Source organism: Thunnus albacares, chromosome 9 (assembly GCF_914725855.1).
Source record: "Thunnus albacares chromosome 9, fThuAlb1.1, whole genome shotgun sequence".
In the NCBI taxonomy this organism is placed as follows: domain Eukaryota; kingdom Metazoa; phylum Chordata; class Actinopteri; order Scombriformes; family Scombridae; genus Thunnus; species Thunnus albacares.
In genome coordinates, this window is record NC_058114.1 from 22,977,233 (window position 1) to 22,993,808 (window position 16,576).

Genomic DNA, 16,576 nt, shown 5'->3' on the forward strand with positions numbered 1-16,576 from the left:
AGGGACATATTTTTATGCAACAGGCGCCCAAAATGATCTTTTTTGCTTCCCTCAAAGCTTTCTTTTTATACTTTATTTAATTTCATCCATGTGTGCTTAATGAGTGGTGTTTCTAGTGGGCCAACTCTTCCCGTAAGCTCGTCTATTTTCCCAGGAATCACTCGATAGAGACAGACTAATCTTTTCATGACTTCTTGAATGACTCCGCGGCTGATGCATCACGCTTAATGTATTCTAAAGTATATTTACTTGAATCTTGGCTATTGGCAAAAGTTAAGTAGCAGTGTTTAGTAATGTCGCATTGATCAGGCCTCTCTGAGCAAGTCAGCGGGACTCATCCCAATCCACACACACACACACACACACACACACACACACACACACACACACACACACACACACACACACACACACACACACACACAAAACTCCACATGTGCTTTGTTTGCCTATGGCTCTACTTTAAGTAACCGCGCGCACGTGTGTGGATAAATAGTTGAAATATATTAGTATAAATTTCACACAGCAAACTACACTTAATTTGTTCAGCAAGAATCATGTGAAACACTCTGTTTTTTATGTTTTTGGGAGGGTTTTAATATTATTTTTACCTTTAACTTATCGCTTTGCCTTCAAACATTTTCTGCAAACTTCCAGCAGGCTACAGGCCAAATCGATGCCACCCTGCATTTTGAATGTTACATGTTTGTCCTGTTTAATCTTTAAACGGCACTGTTAAAACAGTTTGTTTCACAGTCAGGGCTCTGCAGCCAAATTCTAAGGCCTAAATGTTGAAAGAAAAACCAAAAAAAAAAAAGAGAGAGAGAATCACTTTCACGATTGAATCGCTGTGTTTGTAAAGCGTTTGCCTGCAGTTTGTTAAGGAATTAGTGTGTTGCCATAGATTATTATTTAGGTACATTTGCATTTGAAAGCGCCCAGCAATAGAGGACCGTGGTGATCAATAGCCCTGGTGCCATATCGATCTATCCGCAGTCTGATCGATTGGCAGAAAGAATTGGGCTCAACATCTTTTCTCTCTGCTCCGTGGTTTCTCTCAAAATGAATGTATGTAAAAAAAATAATAAAAAAAACACGCATTAATACACAGCAGGCCTCCAAAAATATTTAAGACAACAGGTGCCAAAGGAGGCCTGAGCTGCCCTCCCCAAGACTGTGATCATGAATCAATACGGTAAGATGTTAAGGTATATATATTTTTATATGAATCATTGTTATATATTAAATTTAAAAATTTAAAATAAGTAGGAACGCAGCCAAAAAAATGACTGTGCGTGTTTGTTTTTGTTTTTTTGAAGAATAAGATAGGACCGAACAAATGAAAATAAATACGTTTTATTAGTTTATTGTAGTCTGAACATCTGTGAATCTGCGTCATCTATGAAGTGATTTTGGTTCAGTTATCCGTCATGTGGCCAATTTATCAAAGGACAAATGTGCTCAAAGGTTCCCGTCAAATATTCAGCGCTGTCTAATTTATTGAAAAGGAATAATAACAATTTCAAAAATATAGCCTGTATTTTTTTTGTCATAAAGGTCACTGAAGCCCCTACAGATTTCTGACAAGCTGTTAGCGAAATAACCATCACTCAGGTGTGTTCACATGATGTCACTGCAATCAATACAGCTACTAATCACAAACACATTCAATAGGATATCGATCCGATTGGGCTGGATTACGAAATGTTAGAGGATTAACTTGCTTTTTCAGTTTCTTTCGGGCATAACTTCGAGCTGGGGAGGCCTGAAAGTGTTTATGAGACTGTCGGATGTTTGTTGTGTTGACAGCAAAAATTGTAAACAACACAAATAAGATTTAAGGATCAGGCCTTCACTGCACTGTTTAATAAAGTAATAAAATCCACCTTTATTTGTTTTAAATTTAGTCTTAGATCCCCATAGTGAAAATAAAATAAGTTGAAATAACATAATCACTAGTTATTTTATTTTTATATTTTATTTAATTATGAAGTAATTAAAACAGCCTAAATATGATTTACTGCTGGTAATAAATTATATATAAACTGTACTATTAACAATCAGAACAAAAAAAAATGTCTTTTTAAAGTTCAAATGAAAAATGAATTTTCCAAGTTAGAAGAAGAATGAAACTAAAATTGTCAACACTTCTCTTCCTTATTCAAATTTTCATTAATTTTCCACTACAGAAGTTTTTATTTAGCTTAAATCATACTACTCTCTCTCTCTCTCTCTCTGTGTGTGTGTGTGTGTGTGTGTGTGTGTGTGTGTGAGATTCACATCGTAAACTAGTTTTTCACAGAATTATATTTTGCCTCCATTAGTTCTGTGTTCTATTTGCTTTAGTTGTTAAAAACAGCAATATAGAGTTTTATTTATTGTACATAGATGTGTATGTTTTAGAAAAATATACAAACTGTGTGTACAGTAAAAGTCAAACGTTCAGACACACTTTCTCATTTCACTTGAATGAGAAAGTGTGTCCAAACTTGTGACTGATTCTGTGTGTCAATACGAACAACAGATGCACACACACACACACATTCGACAGTCCCCCTTACTGACCCCTTGAACTAAAGAGATGCAAATGAACTAAAACTGATTTTGACTCATTTTATCTATTTTATCTGTTTACAATCCATCGACTGTCTACGCTCGACTGACAATATGAAGCTATAGGCGTTTAGGTAACTGCTGGTGTGTATATGTAAGAGTGTGTGTGTGTGTGTGTGTGTGTGTGTGTACAGAGCTGTGTGTATGATGGCATTTATTAACTGAAAGCTATCACACATAAAAATAACTTATATGTCCAATTATTTATATAAATATATTATACATTTTAAATTCTACACACACACACACGGATGTTTGTTGTTCAGTGCTTTTAGGTTCTGGATTAGAGGGATCACGGATTGTAATGTGGATTTATATATGTAGCCTGGGTCTGTGCCGTATAAATATCTATACATTTATAATGCTTCATAGATTAGAATGATTATAGATTGTAATGTGTATGTATTATCTCACAAGCTAGTTAAGAGCATTATTCATTGTTCTTCTCCCCCTGCCCTCCTGGTTTTAAACCACACAGCTTTTTCCCCTCTTAAGTACTGCTAACGCTGGATTTATTAGGCTTAAAGAATAGCCTACACATCTTCCTCAAAGGGGATCAGACATTAAGTGTAGATCAAAAGGATAAGGTCTTAAAAACAGAACATTGCTTCTCGCACAACACTTACTTCTTATTCCCTGATGCATGTTAATTCAGGGATTTTACATAGACCGTTTTAAATAGCCTTTTGTTTCAAATGATGTGTTTGCTTTCATGCACAGCAATGATTCTCATGGCCAGAGGGGTTTATCACACTCACCACGTTTTATTGTTTTAATTCTGCACTAAAATAATGTAGTTGTTTTCATTTTGTATCACAAAAAAACAAAGTGTTTGTTATATTTTGAACCTTTTCAAAGTTGTCAGCAGAATTTAATCAGCAAAGATGGATTATCTAAAAAAGCAGCGGCATGAACACAGCGTCTGTGAGCCAAAATACCCTGGAAGTTTGTTCTCCGTGTTGTGGAGACAGAAAGGAGGAGGCGTTAGATATATTTAAAGTTCAGGCTCACACATACAGCGTGCTTTTGTACTTTTACAGAAACAGTGACACAGCTTCAGGGAAAAGTGATGGACGGCTCAGTTGGATTTGTAACATTCAGATGCACAAAACAGAATCAGTGACCTACTAGTCGTCCTGGCACTGATATCAAACATTTTTCGGTGAGCTACAACTGCAGCATATGTTTTTTTTTTTCTTTGAGACAAAATAAATGGTGAAAAATCTTTCTGCCGTTATCGTTTTGTTTTCCTCTAAATCTTTTTTTTATATATATATATTCATCGGCCAAGTAGTGAAACCTCACTCACAGGCTATGAAAGGGAAACATGTATCAGTCAGAATAAATGTGGAATCAAGTACAATTGGCTTTTGCTTAATACCCCCCCACCCCCACCACCCCCCACCCACCCACCCACCCCATCCCTCCCCTAGTGAAACTCCCACCCTCCACACCCGATAGAGCACCCGTTGCTAAGCGACAGAGGGAGAGATGGATTGAGGAGACATAGTCGATCAATTCTACAGAGAGAGGGAGAGAGGAAGGGAGGAAGGGGAGGGAGGAGAGAGAGAGAGAGGAGGTGAAAGAAAGAGGGAGAAGAGAAGAAGAAGAAGAAGAAGCAGAGAAAGAGAGAGGAGAGGAGGGGAGGACAGAATGCAGAGTGATTGCAGTCGTATCGAGGCTCCAGTTCAGGTTGGAGACGGTCTTTTGAAACATCTATCTTTGTTAACTGTATCATGCCTTCTGAAAATAAATCCATCCCTGCAGCTGTCCACCCTTCCATCTTTGTCCAAGTGCTTTACTTTAATACTTTTATCACTGCAAATTACAGTCCGCACAACCAGCCTGTGTTTAATATTCCTTCACTCAAAAGAGAGTTAATTGCATATTGCATGCGCTCTTTCTCTCTGGCTCTCTCTCTTCCTCCATTAGTCACTGGTGCACACACACACACACGCACACACAAACATGCAGATGCCCGGCAATACCACATGCCCCTCTCTGTGTGTGTGTGTGTGTGTGTGTGTGTGTGTGTGTGTGCGCAGAGCTGGGTGTTGAGCGCATCGACTGAGTATCGATCCCACCACTCACCTCCCTGCAGTCAGCTCTTGTCCTACATAGCATGCCCTGTCTGATTTCTCCCTTAATGGCTTTTATCCAGCTCCAATCTTTATTTAAACTGAAAAGTAGGAATTAGCACCCACTTCTGTCCTAGTCTCTCTTACCTTTTCTTTCCCCTGTCATCTCAGAGTAAATATCGGCAAGTATCGGTCCATTGACCCTTCTCCCTTCCTCTCACGGCTATGATTGCTTTCTTACTGTATAGTACAGTGTTTGTTGACTACTGTTCCTTTATTTGCATCATATACGGATAAGACGTTGTATGTAGGGCTGCAACAAATGAGTATTTCCATGACAGATTTATCTGCCGAATACTTTGTTGATTCATCAATTAATCATTTAGTCATAAAATGTTAGGAAATAGTGAAAAATGCGCATCACAAGCTCAAGGTGATGTCTTCAAATGTCTTGTTTTGTCCGGAACAACAATTCAAAACCCAATGATGTTCAATTTACAATCAAGTAAAAGCAGGAAATCTTATTTGTGTGGTTAATCCATGATCAAAATTAAATTTGTCAGTTATTTTTTTTTGCCGATGAGGTCATGAGCCAACTATTACTCAAGTTATTTAATGATGTTTATACCCCCACCTCCGATTGTCATGGCAACAGGGCAGACATCTCAGCCCCTCAAATGAGAGACATTTATTCTGCACAGACTACTTTTCATATTGATGGCCTTCCCTCATTGTGATCAGCCAGCCACAGCCTGGGGAGGAACCCTCCGCATGCCATCATCCCTTTCGATTTGATTTGATTTGTTGTTCATAGAGGGAAGTGATGGGAGAGACTCTTATCTCAGCCGAGCAGAAACAAGCCATAGCAAATAAGACACATCGGACTATCTGTGCTGGCACACACAATGGGGATTAATTGATCCCCTAATACCACAGATAAATCAATTCCTCCCCCCTCCCCCCCTCCTGAGCTCTCCAGCCAATTGGACGGCCTGCCATTTGATCAACAGAGCATTTCTAACCAATAGGAGGAGAGCTGGAGGTCGACCGTCAGTGGCACAGAGGTGAGGCCGAAAAGAGGTTAGGGAGAGGGAGTCCATCAGAAAGCTCAGAGGCAACAGGAGTGAAAGTGAGGGCTGCGGTGTAGTCAGCGCTGAGTATACAGCGATCCGCAGAGAGCACAAACAGAGGTGAAGCTGTGGCTGCAAAGCTGCATAAGAAGGTATTAATAGCATCGCTTTGTTGCTGTGCAATAACTGTGATTTAGGTTTTATGTCTCCATGTAAAGGCTGAGAGAGGATAGTGCTCATTTGCAGATGTGACAAGCAGACAAAGAGCAAAACGCCACATAAGTGTAAATGAAACGACAGACGACAAAATATTAAAATGAAAATTGTTCTCGACTTTAAACATCCTTCAAATCCTCGTTATCAGCTAAACAAACAATCTTTTCGTGGCCGTTTTTCCCACTGGCTGCACAGAGCAATGTCGCTGGTCAAGACATCAGCCATTTTCTCACAGTTACCCCATCTTATCTCCACCTTCGTTTGATCCATCTCCATTAGACTCTCCCTCACAGCCCACCATCATTCTCACTCTTTCACTTCTGTTGTATCTCTCCCGCCCAATCTCTCCCTTATCAGCACCTTGGCATTTCTGTCTTTCCCACAAACACTGTTTTCCTCATACAGCTCATATAATAACAGGCTAAAAATATGCCTTCTTTTTTTTTTTCTTTCGAGTATTGATTTTGCCCGTAGCATTGTCTATGGAGAGGGAGAGAGAGGAGAAAGACAGAGGGCGGGGGAGAGAAATGAAGTAGAAACAACTGGAAAAAGAATTACTTTCTACGTATGTGGTAATGCTCTCACCTCTCCTATTTTACTTAAGTGGAGAACCATACTCTACTTCGATGCAATACCTTTCAATTAGAAGGTAACTGCATTTGCTGAGGGCCTTTCTCAGCCGTTCTCAACATCACAGAGCACCACGGCACTCACACACTGTATGCATTTAATAGTAACCCGCTGAAATTAGAGAAACCTTACCATTGCAAATATGTTCAAGATCAGCTTTTCAGGGAAAATGGTTGGCTCTTTTGGCACTGGTGTGTAATGGGAATGGAGAGAGTTGATCAATAGGCTATTGATCGTAGCCGGCCAGAGTCTGGGGAATTGAGAGTGAGAATAGAGGGGAGTTAGGGTGGGGGTTGGCTCCAGGTTGAATTTTTAAAATGCCCTATTTCAGAGATGACAAATAGTCTATTTGAAAAGAGAGAGACAAAGACAGAGGGGGAGAACATCATAAAGAGATTGAGAAAGAGTCTCAGCTTGTTGTTGTGCACTCTGAACAGAGAACTGAGACCTCCTTGTTTCCCAGAAGTTACAGTATTTCGGACGGGAGCTGCTGAACTACAAAGACAAAGGGAGCAGGGACTTCTCAGGCTACAGTAGCTTGTGTGTATTCTCAAAGGGGGGTGGGGGGGTCTAGAAGACAGTGCTTTAAAAGCTGTACACAGATAAATATTTTAGCCTAGAATCCTTCATCTGACATTACATTTAACCTCATCAATTCTAAGTTCAAGTTTCATTTGTGGAAATATGTGTTCTGGATTTTACAACTCTGAATTTTTGCCAATATCTGATTTTTTTTTTTTTTTTTGGCCTTGTGTTTGCATCTACTTTTTAAAGTGAGCCCTGTTCAATTCCTGAGTTTACATTCAAAGTCTCCTACATAGACCTTGGATATAAACCCAAGCTACAAGTGCAGCCAGATCACCATCTGCACTTGGCCCAAATGAGACATAATAAACCTGAAACATGAATAAACACTCAAGCTGGAGGGTGAATTGAGCAGTAACGGAGCCCTGCAATCCACAGCGGAGCATTTTGTCCCTTCCTGTTAGTTCAGAGATGCTAGAGTGGGTGAAAAGTGTATGTAGTCCTCAGTATGTGAGTCTTGAAACACTGAAAATTCTAATTTGTGCATTTAGATAAACATTGCAATGGAAATATCTGAATCATATCAGATTTTGTCCCACAAAATATAAAGGTTCATGTACCTTTTCCTTTTTATATATTCATAATACACATGTGGTGTATATACATATCAATAAAACATCAGAATTAGGTCACTTTAAGCAGAGAATGTGAACTATAAATGCATTAATCCTATAAATTCTATTTCCACATGTGTTAAACACTTTAAGAAGCAACAGCCTGAAGAATACGAGCTGGGAGGCGAGTATGTTTGGATGGCATAAGATCTTCACGCAACCATGACAAAGTTTAAATCATTTGAAAGCACAAAGTCTCACAATTATATCTGTTTAGTATCCCGATACAACTGTGGCAACATCTGCTTATTTTATAAGAGGAGTGCAAACAAAACAGAACAGTAAAAGGGAAAAAAATACTATAAGAAACTTACATTTTTACCACGTTTGTGCCTCTTTAAATGTGTTTCAGTATCACTATAGTAAAGATATAAGAGAGTTACCTTTCAGAAGAGACCAGAATCATTCTGTAATCAATAGTGTTCAAGAACAGGAACCAGGTTATTTTGGGTGTGTTATTCTTTAGGCTTTTTAACAAAAACAAATGCGTATCTGTATCTTCCAAATATTTCTTTCACTCAAAAAACCACTGTTTATAGGACTCCAAGCGTCATGTTGCGCATATGTACATATGCAGGCCTGTAAACATGGGGGAAACAAGCTGGAAGCATTACTTCTCAATGTTACTCCACTCAACTGCAGGCAATGGAAAGCAGTTAGAGCACTACTCTGTAAACACCCCTGAGAGGAACCTATACCTCAGTAAAAATTCAGCTGTAAATAATGTATTGAATGCGAACTTAAGGTCCACAGGGAGATATGGATAGGCTCATTACTCTTTTACTTTGCTGGCCTTTTTACGTAGTCCGCACAGCTCTCAACAATCGACTCCAGATGCTCCCCTCTCTGTTTTGATTTAAAGATGCTTTTACCTGCGGATATTGTTATGGATATAGGTATTGTTTTTTATTTTCTACACATCGCCCTGAGGTTTGAAGGCTGTTAACTCATGCACCCACCCACATGCTCTGTGCCCTGTTTAGGTTGGTGTGTGTGTGTTTGTGAGTGTGTTATCTGTGCCGGTAGTTGAGGTGAATATGCCGGCTACGACTGTGTGTCCTGTCCGGGATGCATTGATCTCGAAGCAGGATGTCAAACATTTTAACGCCGATCTTGTCCTTGTTATTGCCTCGCACAGCCGGGCTGTTAATGCATTAAAAATCATTTGTCCCTATCTTTCCAAACTTATCTCACCCTACTGCCCTGAGCAACACAAGAATACCCCTCCGCTGTAACATACACACCACTCCTGCCCCCCCTCCCTCCACCCCTCTGTTTCTAACCACGTCCTTCCATCCTCTGTCTCAATCAATCTTTACGACACCCGGTTGCATCTCTCTAATGTTTCCGGACTTGACCGTATCCCCGTTCAAAAATTCTTAATTAAGCCCGTTCTGTGTGTTTACCGTTGGGCAAATTACAATCTGACAGGGCTAATAAAACAACATTGGCGAGAGAAGGCCAAGAGGAGCATGTGCTATGACCCTTACCTCTTTCACCTGTCTCTATCTCCACCTCAGCTTATCTCCCTCCATCCCCACCTCCTCATATCTCCCTATTTTCTACCTCACAGGTTTTGAGGAGGAAAGGGAGGGGATGGGAGAGAGAAGCTGTGGTTTGGCACCAGTTGGTTTAGAGTCTTATATTCATCGCTGTCAACGTGACTATTTGTTTTAAATACTCACATGTCATTACGCTGACCTATCTTGGTAATACCAGTCAACCTACTTGCTTCTCATCTCTGATTATTAAGATTCATGAACCTGCCTGCCTGCATGTCAACTCTTACAGATATGAGTCATATATCTATGTTCACATCAGCATCTTTCTTAATTTAGGTATTGACTCATGCAGTGTTCTCACATTCTGCAATCTATAGCCCACGCCGTGTGTGTATTATATCTCTATTTCTGTACAGTTTTGTCTGGTCACTTGAGAAATGTCATTTGCTTTATGCTAAAGCATGATGGAGAGGGAGGGTGTGTCAGAAGGATCTCTTAAGCTGCTTGGCTTAATGTTGAACACTAAACAGCACAAAAAAGCAGGACTGAGCCCAGCAGCACCAAATAAAATGACCATAGTCTCTGTAAGATACACATATACCGTATGTAAAACCACAGGAGTGGTGTATGTAAATCAAATAGAGGATTATTTAAAGCTAGAGCAAATTAAATCCAACCATAAAACCAAACCAAGTCAAACCAAAGCCAACAGAGCTCAACAATAGTTCACCTGAATCAAAACTGTATGGGTGACATACACTGTACTGCAAGTTTGTAGGTAGTATATTCTTTTACAAGGTGTTAAAGTGTTGGTTCATCTAAATTACAATAATTAAATAAATACCTCCAGTGGTACTGTGTGGTACTTCAGCCATGCAGATAGTTTTGGTTTTATTTGCCCAGATTTTGAGATATGAGCTTACTTTGGGAAAAGGAGTAGTTTCTCCTAATACTGTGTGTGCATGTTCTGAGTATTATACTGAATAACATGGACATTGCCTTTAAAAAGTTCCCATATGGTCTAACAATTAGGATCCCTGGTTTACACCCAGGCGGCCCAGGTTCATCTCCCAGTATGGGAGGGTTGAGGATGCTGCCTCGAGTCTCCCCTGTGTCTTTGAGGAAGGACACTGCATCCAAAATTGGTCCCCAAATGCATCATCCCTGCTTTGGATAAAAGTGTTAAAAAGTGATAAATAAATGTCATGAAAGAAATGTTGCTGTTGAATTTTCTAAATGTAATTTTTCAAAGTGCAGAAAAAGAAATTCATTCACCTCCGTTGTATTGGCGGTGAGAGCAGAAATCTCAGAACTGCATATCTCAAAGCCTGAGCAAAGAAATTCAAGATCATCACACATGGCTGGATACCGGTAGGGATCAGGTTGAAAATCTGTTTGTTTTTTTTAATTTGGGTGAATTCAATCCTTAAACCTGCCCCTAATTAATTAACCCAAATAAATCCACCTTACTAAATCAAAGAAAAGTAAACTCAAGCAAACCAAACAGGTGTAATGGAGTCACCACACAGTTTGGCGGAAGTAAATTATTTTACAAGGAATTAACTGATATGACACAGAGCTACTGTAGAGTGAACATTCAACAAAATGAGGATTACATATTGTGTGCTAAGTGCCAATCAGAAAGATGGTGGAGCTCTAAAGAAGGAAACTGTTCACAACACGCACTCGAGCGTTGTGTCCAAGCTGATGGTCACAGAGAAAGCCTGACAATGTATATGTCAGTGTTTGTTCCGCCGTTCGTATGTTGCACTGCACAACCTGACATGTGCAAAGCCCTGTGGGATGGCACTGTTGTATCTTACACTTGGCTGAACATATACCGCACATCAGAGGTGTAACAAATCCATTCCTGACTGCCAGAACCTTTCAGAGAGTTTCTGTGCCTGTGAACAACACATCTTCAGGTTTCCACACCTCAGAGCTGATGTGCGTCTGACACACAGACACACACGGATGAGATGTAGCCTCCGAGGGAAGAGACGGAGAACGCGTCGTCGAAACGCTGTGTTGTGTGTGTGTGTGTGTCTGCATGCATGTGCACGTATGTTTCCGTGTGAAGCACCCGTGTCTCAATGGCGTCTTTAGAGTGGTTAATCAGAGGAGAGGTTGAGGAGAGTGTCAGAGTGTCAGGCAGGATCCGGTGAAGAGTCCTCGAGCCCTCTCTTTCTCTGTGTTGACACCTCTTAACCTCAGTCTATCATCTCTCACACTCACACACTCCACCTCTATTGACACTTGCTACCCCGCAGCCCTCCAAAGACCCGAGGAGAATCCACTATAGTGATTGTCCGTGTGAGGGGAGCCTCAAAGCCTGCAGAGAAGAAAAGATTATATAATGTACTGACATACAGAACAAGATGTGATTGGATTTAGTGTTTGTTTCTGTTCTTGACATTTTTGGATGGCTGGATGGATGGATTTTTAAAAAGGAGAAACTGAGAGAATGATAGATCAACAAATTGAGTAAATCTGTCAGCCCTTGACAAAAACTGCTGAATCCTCACATACATCAATTTGTAAATGAATCTCTCCCTCTTTGTCTCCGCACAACGGGAAGTGTATGGGATCTGTGTCCAGCACTGTCGCCGGCTAGTGTAAGTGGGGTCAGGAGCGCGGGGTCAACTGAGAAGGGGTCAAAGGTCATCAAGCAGTGGGTCTTGTTAAAATACCTTTTAGCCTCCTTCAGGGATATTATGTAATGGCTCTGGGAATAGGTTAGGTTCCGGGTTGACTGTTTTGTGGTGGAAACTGGATGATATATGTGTTCTGCTTTATGCCAGATGTATATTCATTACCCTTTTTAAAAAATCAGGATGCAAAGGAAGTGCTGGCAGGTCAAGAGGGGTCACGCTTCTTTGTTTTCATCTTGGAGGAGGCATCTTTCAGGAAACGATCATCTTATATGCACCTCAGGTTGTGTACTGACACAAGAGGGTTTTCTTTGTGTGACTAATTAAAATCTTCAAAAGCGTTTCTTTGCAAAACACACTTTCTTTCCTCTCGGAATGTAGCACAGGCTTACCCGAAGAGGTTAGGGAGAAACTGGGTTGCGTTGATCAATATATTGGAGACATTTGAATATCAATACAATGAGTGTGCTGTCCTCAATCTTAATTTTTAATATGGTGATAATAAGTGTATTAATTTTCATAACTTTCATTCAATAGCCTTGGAATATGAGCAATGGTGGCCCATTTTTGCACGGCGAATATGCATCTCTCTCCTCCGTCTCGCCATTGATCACTTCTGTGCCGTTTCTCTCCCTCGCTTTGTCCTCCGGTCTCTCCCTCTTTGCTTCCTCTCACACCGTTGCACTGTAAAATTCATCCGTATTCCCCACTTCAGCAAGCTAACAGTGTGCACTACCTTTTATCAGTCCAGAACTGTTAAATTAATAAATTGATATTGACGAGCTATCAGCTGGGGGGATAAATTATTTGGGAGCAGGAGGCTAGGGTCACATGACTTTTAGTACCCACGATTCTGTAATTATTCCCCACGAGAAGAACAACGGTGTGGTGTGGTGCATTGCCCCCCCCCCCCCCCCCCCCCCCCCCATCTAGAAATGAACAAACATGCACGCACACACACAAGCACACTCACATGAAGACCTATAAATATCCCCACATACAGTGGATTGCTGGGGCCATGGGAATACTGACGATCATTACTGCTATCATAACCATCATGATACAGGATGTTAGCCGGCTGCAGATTGCATTTTATCATCACAATTTACACAAAACTGAAGTCGAAACCTATGTGGAATGTGTAGCCCCATAGACTAAGCAGCATTGAATGCAAATTAGACAATATTGAGCCTTGCATTGCCGTGAGCATAAACCAGGCTACCTGCTAAAGCGCAATGTTAAACCTCCTGCAGCTGATGGTCTTCGTTCCGTAACAAATGCAAATGAGAGGTGCAAACTGGGAGGGAGGTGAGCGCTGCGGATGAAGGGGGCAGCAAGCGTGTCAGAGTGCCAATCACGGAAGTGCTCTTGTTGCCCTCCGGCCATCGCTGACCTTTTGACCCTGGCCATGGCCTAAATGTCAAAGGTCACCAACCAGGGTCAGTGGGGATCACTGCAGACCCTGGCCAGGGATGCATCACCATGGTAACACTCCACTCACTATAGGAGGAGAGATGGGGGGTGTTTTGCATTCTGTATGCCTACACTGAAATCATGCACACAGGAACGCGCACACACAAACACAAACACACCAGGTTGAGCATCACATCTGTTTGTTTTGGGGCTTTTTTTTCACTGGGAGTCAAGCTGCCCCCAATTGGTTTCCAGTGAAGTAGCACACAGTTGGGCAAAATCCAAAGAAGCCTGGCGTGAACACTGAGCAAACACTCTGGTTTGCCACATCCACATTAATTTTTGGCAGAGACCATATTTGATCTGCTAAGATGGCTGCACATGGCCGCCATTCTGACCGTTACGGGGGTCAAAGTGTCACTGTGGGGCTTCAGGGGAGGAAAAATCTTGGAAATTCTTTATGAATGATAAAACAGTGTGGAAAAGGGTGATATTTCAAATCCATGAATAAATTGTGTTAAATGCTTAATTAGCACAATGCAATACGCAACAGGAGAAACTGAAAATGACGACGAGGTTAATTTCTTTTTTTTAAAAAAGCAAAACTTTGCCACATCCACTTAGACTAAATGGTTGAAACAATGCTGGAAATATTCGCTTGCACCTTGCGTCATCTAGTGGTCGGATCAGATGTCTCGGTGCTGCAGCTCGGCTCTTCGGCTTGGTGAAGAAGGGGGAAAAAAAAACCCCACTAGTCTGCTTTTGTCTCCGGGGAGCTCCGGTCGATGCCTCGTCCCACCATATGTCTGATCGCAGCTGCCAATCAACAGGTCAACGCGACCCCGGGGAGGCAGACACTGGTGGGGAGAGATCAAACAGTGGACCTCGGGGATGACAGATGCAGATGAAAAAAAACGCAATAAAACATTGCTTCAAAGATGGCAACGGTGCACTGGGAGGCAAATTATTGTTAACAGTAATCTGCAGAATAGCGCCTCGCATTCTGATCGATTGACTATTATGACGCCTTTGAAGCAGAGGTAACGCAGGGCTATTGTTCATGGTGGGACACAACCAGAAAATAGCAGCTGGTTTTGGTTCAACTAGAGCGCTTCTAAGCCTTAAATACTACTTACTTCTATGCAATCATGCTTTCTAATAGACTTGCAATTTGGACTCCACAAGCCTTTATGCCTGTTGAGACTTATTCATACAGTCAGCTGCAGCCAGTACGATGAAACATGCATTTCTGAGGAGAGAAAGACAAATAATGAAATACATTATACAAGTCAAAAAAACAGTGTTTTTTATTTTCAGAATTTACAATGATGTCCATTAATCACTTATTTGGACTGAGCACTCTATATATTCCATTTAATGCTGTCTTAAAACAAACACACACTTGTTAAAATCATGCTTTACTCTTTTTTTTTTTTTTTTTTTTTTTTTTTTACACTTTATACCACCTCAAATCCAATGCAACAATCTTAGTCAAACTAAAATGAAAGAATGACAGAGAAACAAATCAAATCATGATTTGTGCTGGACACCTGATTTGATTGTGTTACTGAGTTAAAAAAAACTAAATAGCAAGAAATCCCTTAAAACTGAAAATATTCAGTGATGATTTTATTATAATCACATATTTTACAGCTGAGCTCTCCAGCGCCAACTAATCATCTGTCTACAGTATCAGCCAACTACTTCAGTCATCACTTAATTAAAATTATGTGGTTTCTAGACTTTGTAGTGTACTATGTGACACAATTATTTTTAAAAAGCTTCTATATTTATACCAGCTAGACATTCTCAGATGACAAATATTCCTGTCATGATAATTAAGAAGTACTCAGGTATCTTCAGGGAATTTAGGCTTGAAATGAAGCTGAATTTAAAGTTTATTTGATGGCCATTTCCAGTCATTAACGTGACTGTACTGTGTGTAAAGACTCATGTGAGTGAATGTTTAACAAAAGAGTCATAAGAACAAAAGCAGATTCTACTTTCACAGTAATGTTATTTGTTAATTTAGCTTAAAAAGGTAGTGATAAAATAATTCCTACAAACTGAAAACAAAGAACCTGCACTGAGTTAATGGTAAAACCTCACTTTTCTTGTATATCTTTTTGATCTACTTGCACCTGTAACCTCAGGTTTCATGTGTTGTAAACTGTTATATGTCGAGTCTATAGTCAAATCAATGAGATACATGTAAGCTAAAGGGAATCAGCTTTGGAATGCTGCTGTAAATGTGTTGTATTAAAACACGGCCATAATGTTTCATCGCCATCTCAGCAGGACTGATCTTCTTATCTCACTCTCTGCTAATCAGGAACAAATCTTTGTGCCTTAATCTATGGCCCCCTGCACCCTTCCGCCCATCTCATTAGATTAACAAAATGACATGCACATATGAACATACACACACAAACACACACACATACACACACACAGTCACAGACCTCATGACCTCATTTTCATGCTTCTTGAAAGGTAGTTAGATGTAATTGTAATTTTGGGAGCTTTAGTTCAAAGTAAGTGATGTTATTTCCAGTATTTTTATAGTATCTGTGAATGTTTAACAGGTAAGACATGATAAAAATTTTGGCAAATGTATTTAATATTATTTAAAATGTATACAAAGTAGCACAAAAAAGCAAACATAATTAATTTGAACAACTTTACAGTGTGTGTGCAAAAATATGCATTTGCGTTTCTGCAAGATTGTTAGGAGTGTTTGTACATGTGTGCATTGTGCATTCTTGCTTCTGTGTGTGTGTGTGTGTATGTACGTGTGTGTGTGTGTGTGTGTGTGTGTGTGTGTGTGTGTGTGTACAGCAAACATATGCAACCAAATTAAAGCCTTAAAGCTGGTGAATTGAAGAGGATTTGATGCAGAGAGCAATTCATGGGAATTAAGCAAATTAGGTCTCCAATTAGCTGCCGACATTGAATAGGAAGATTTGGTGAACAAAAATTAATTAGATGGATTTGTCATTGTTCTAATGAACATCACCAGAAAATAACTGTTGTGAATAACACCCACAAGTGTGCTCTCTCTCTCTATCTCTCTCTCTCGCTCTCAAGCTTTATCCCTCTGACATATTGTTTGTCTATTTAGAATCTAATTTCATGTCAAATATTGCCTTATTCAAATATTCGATAATTTGCAAATAAGAAGCCTGCATGAGCTGAGACAAACAA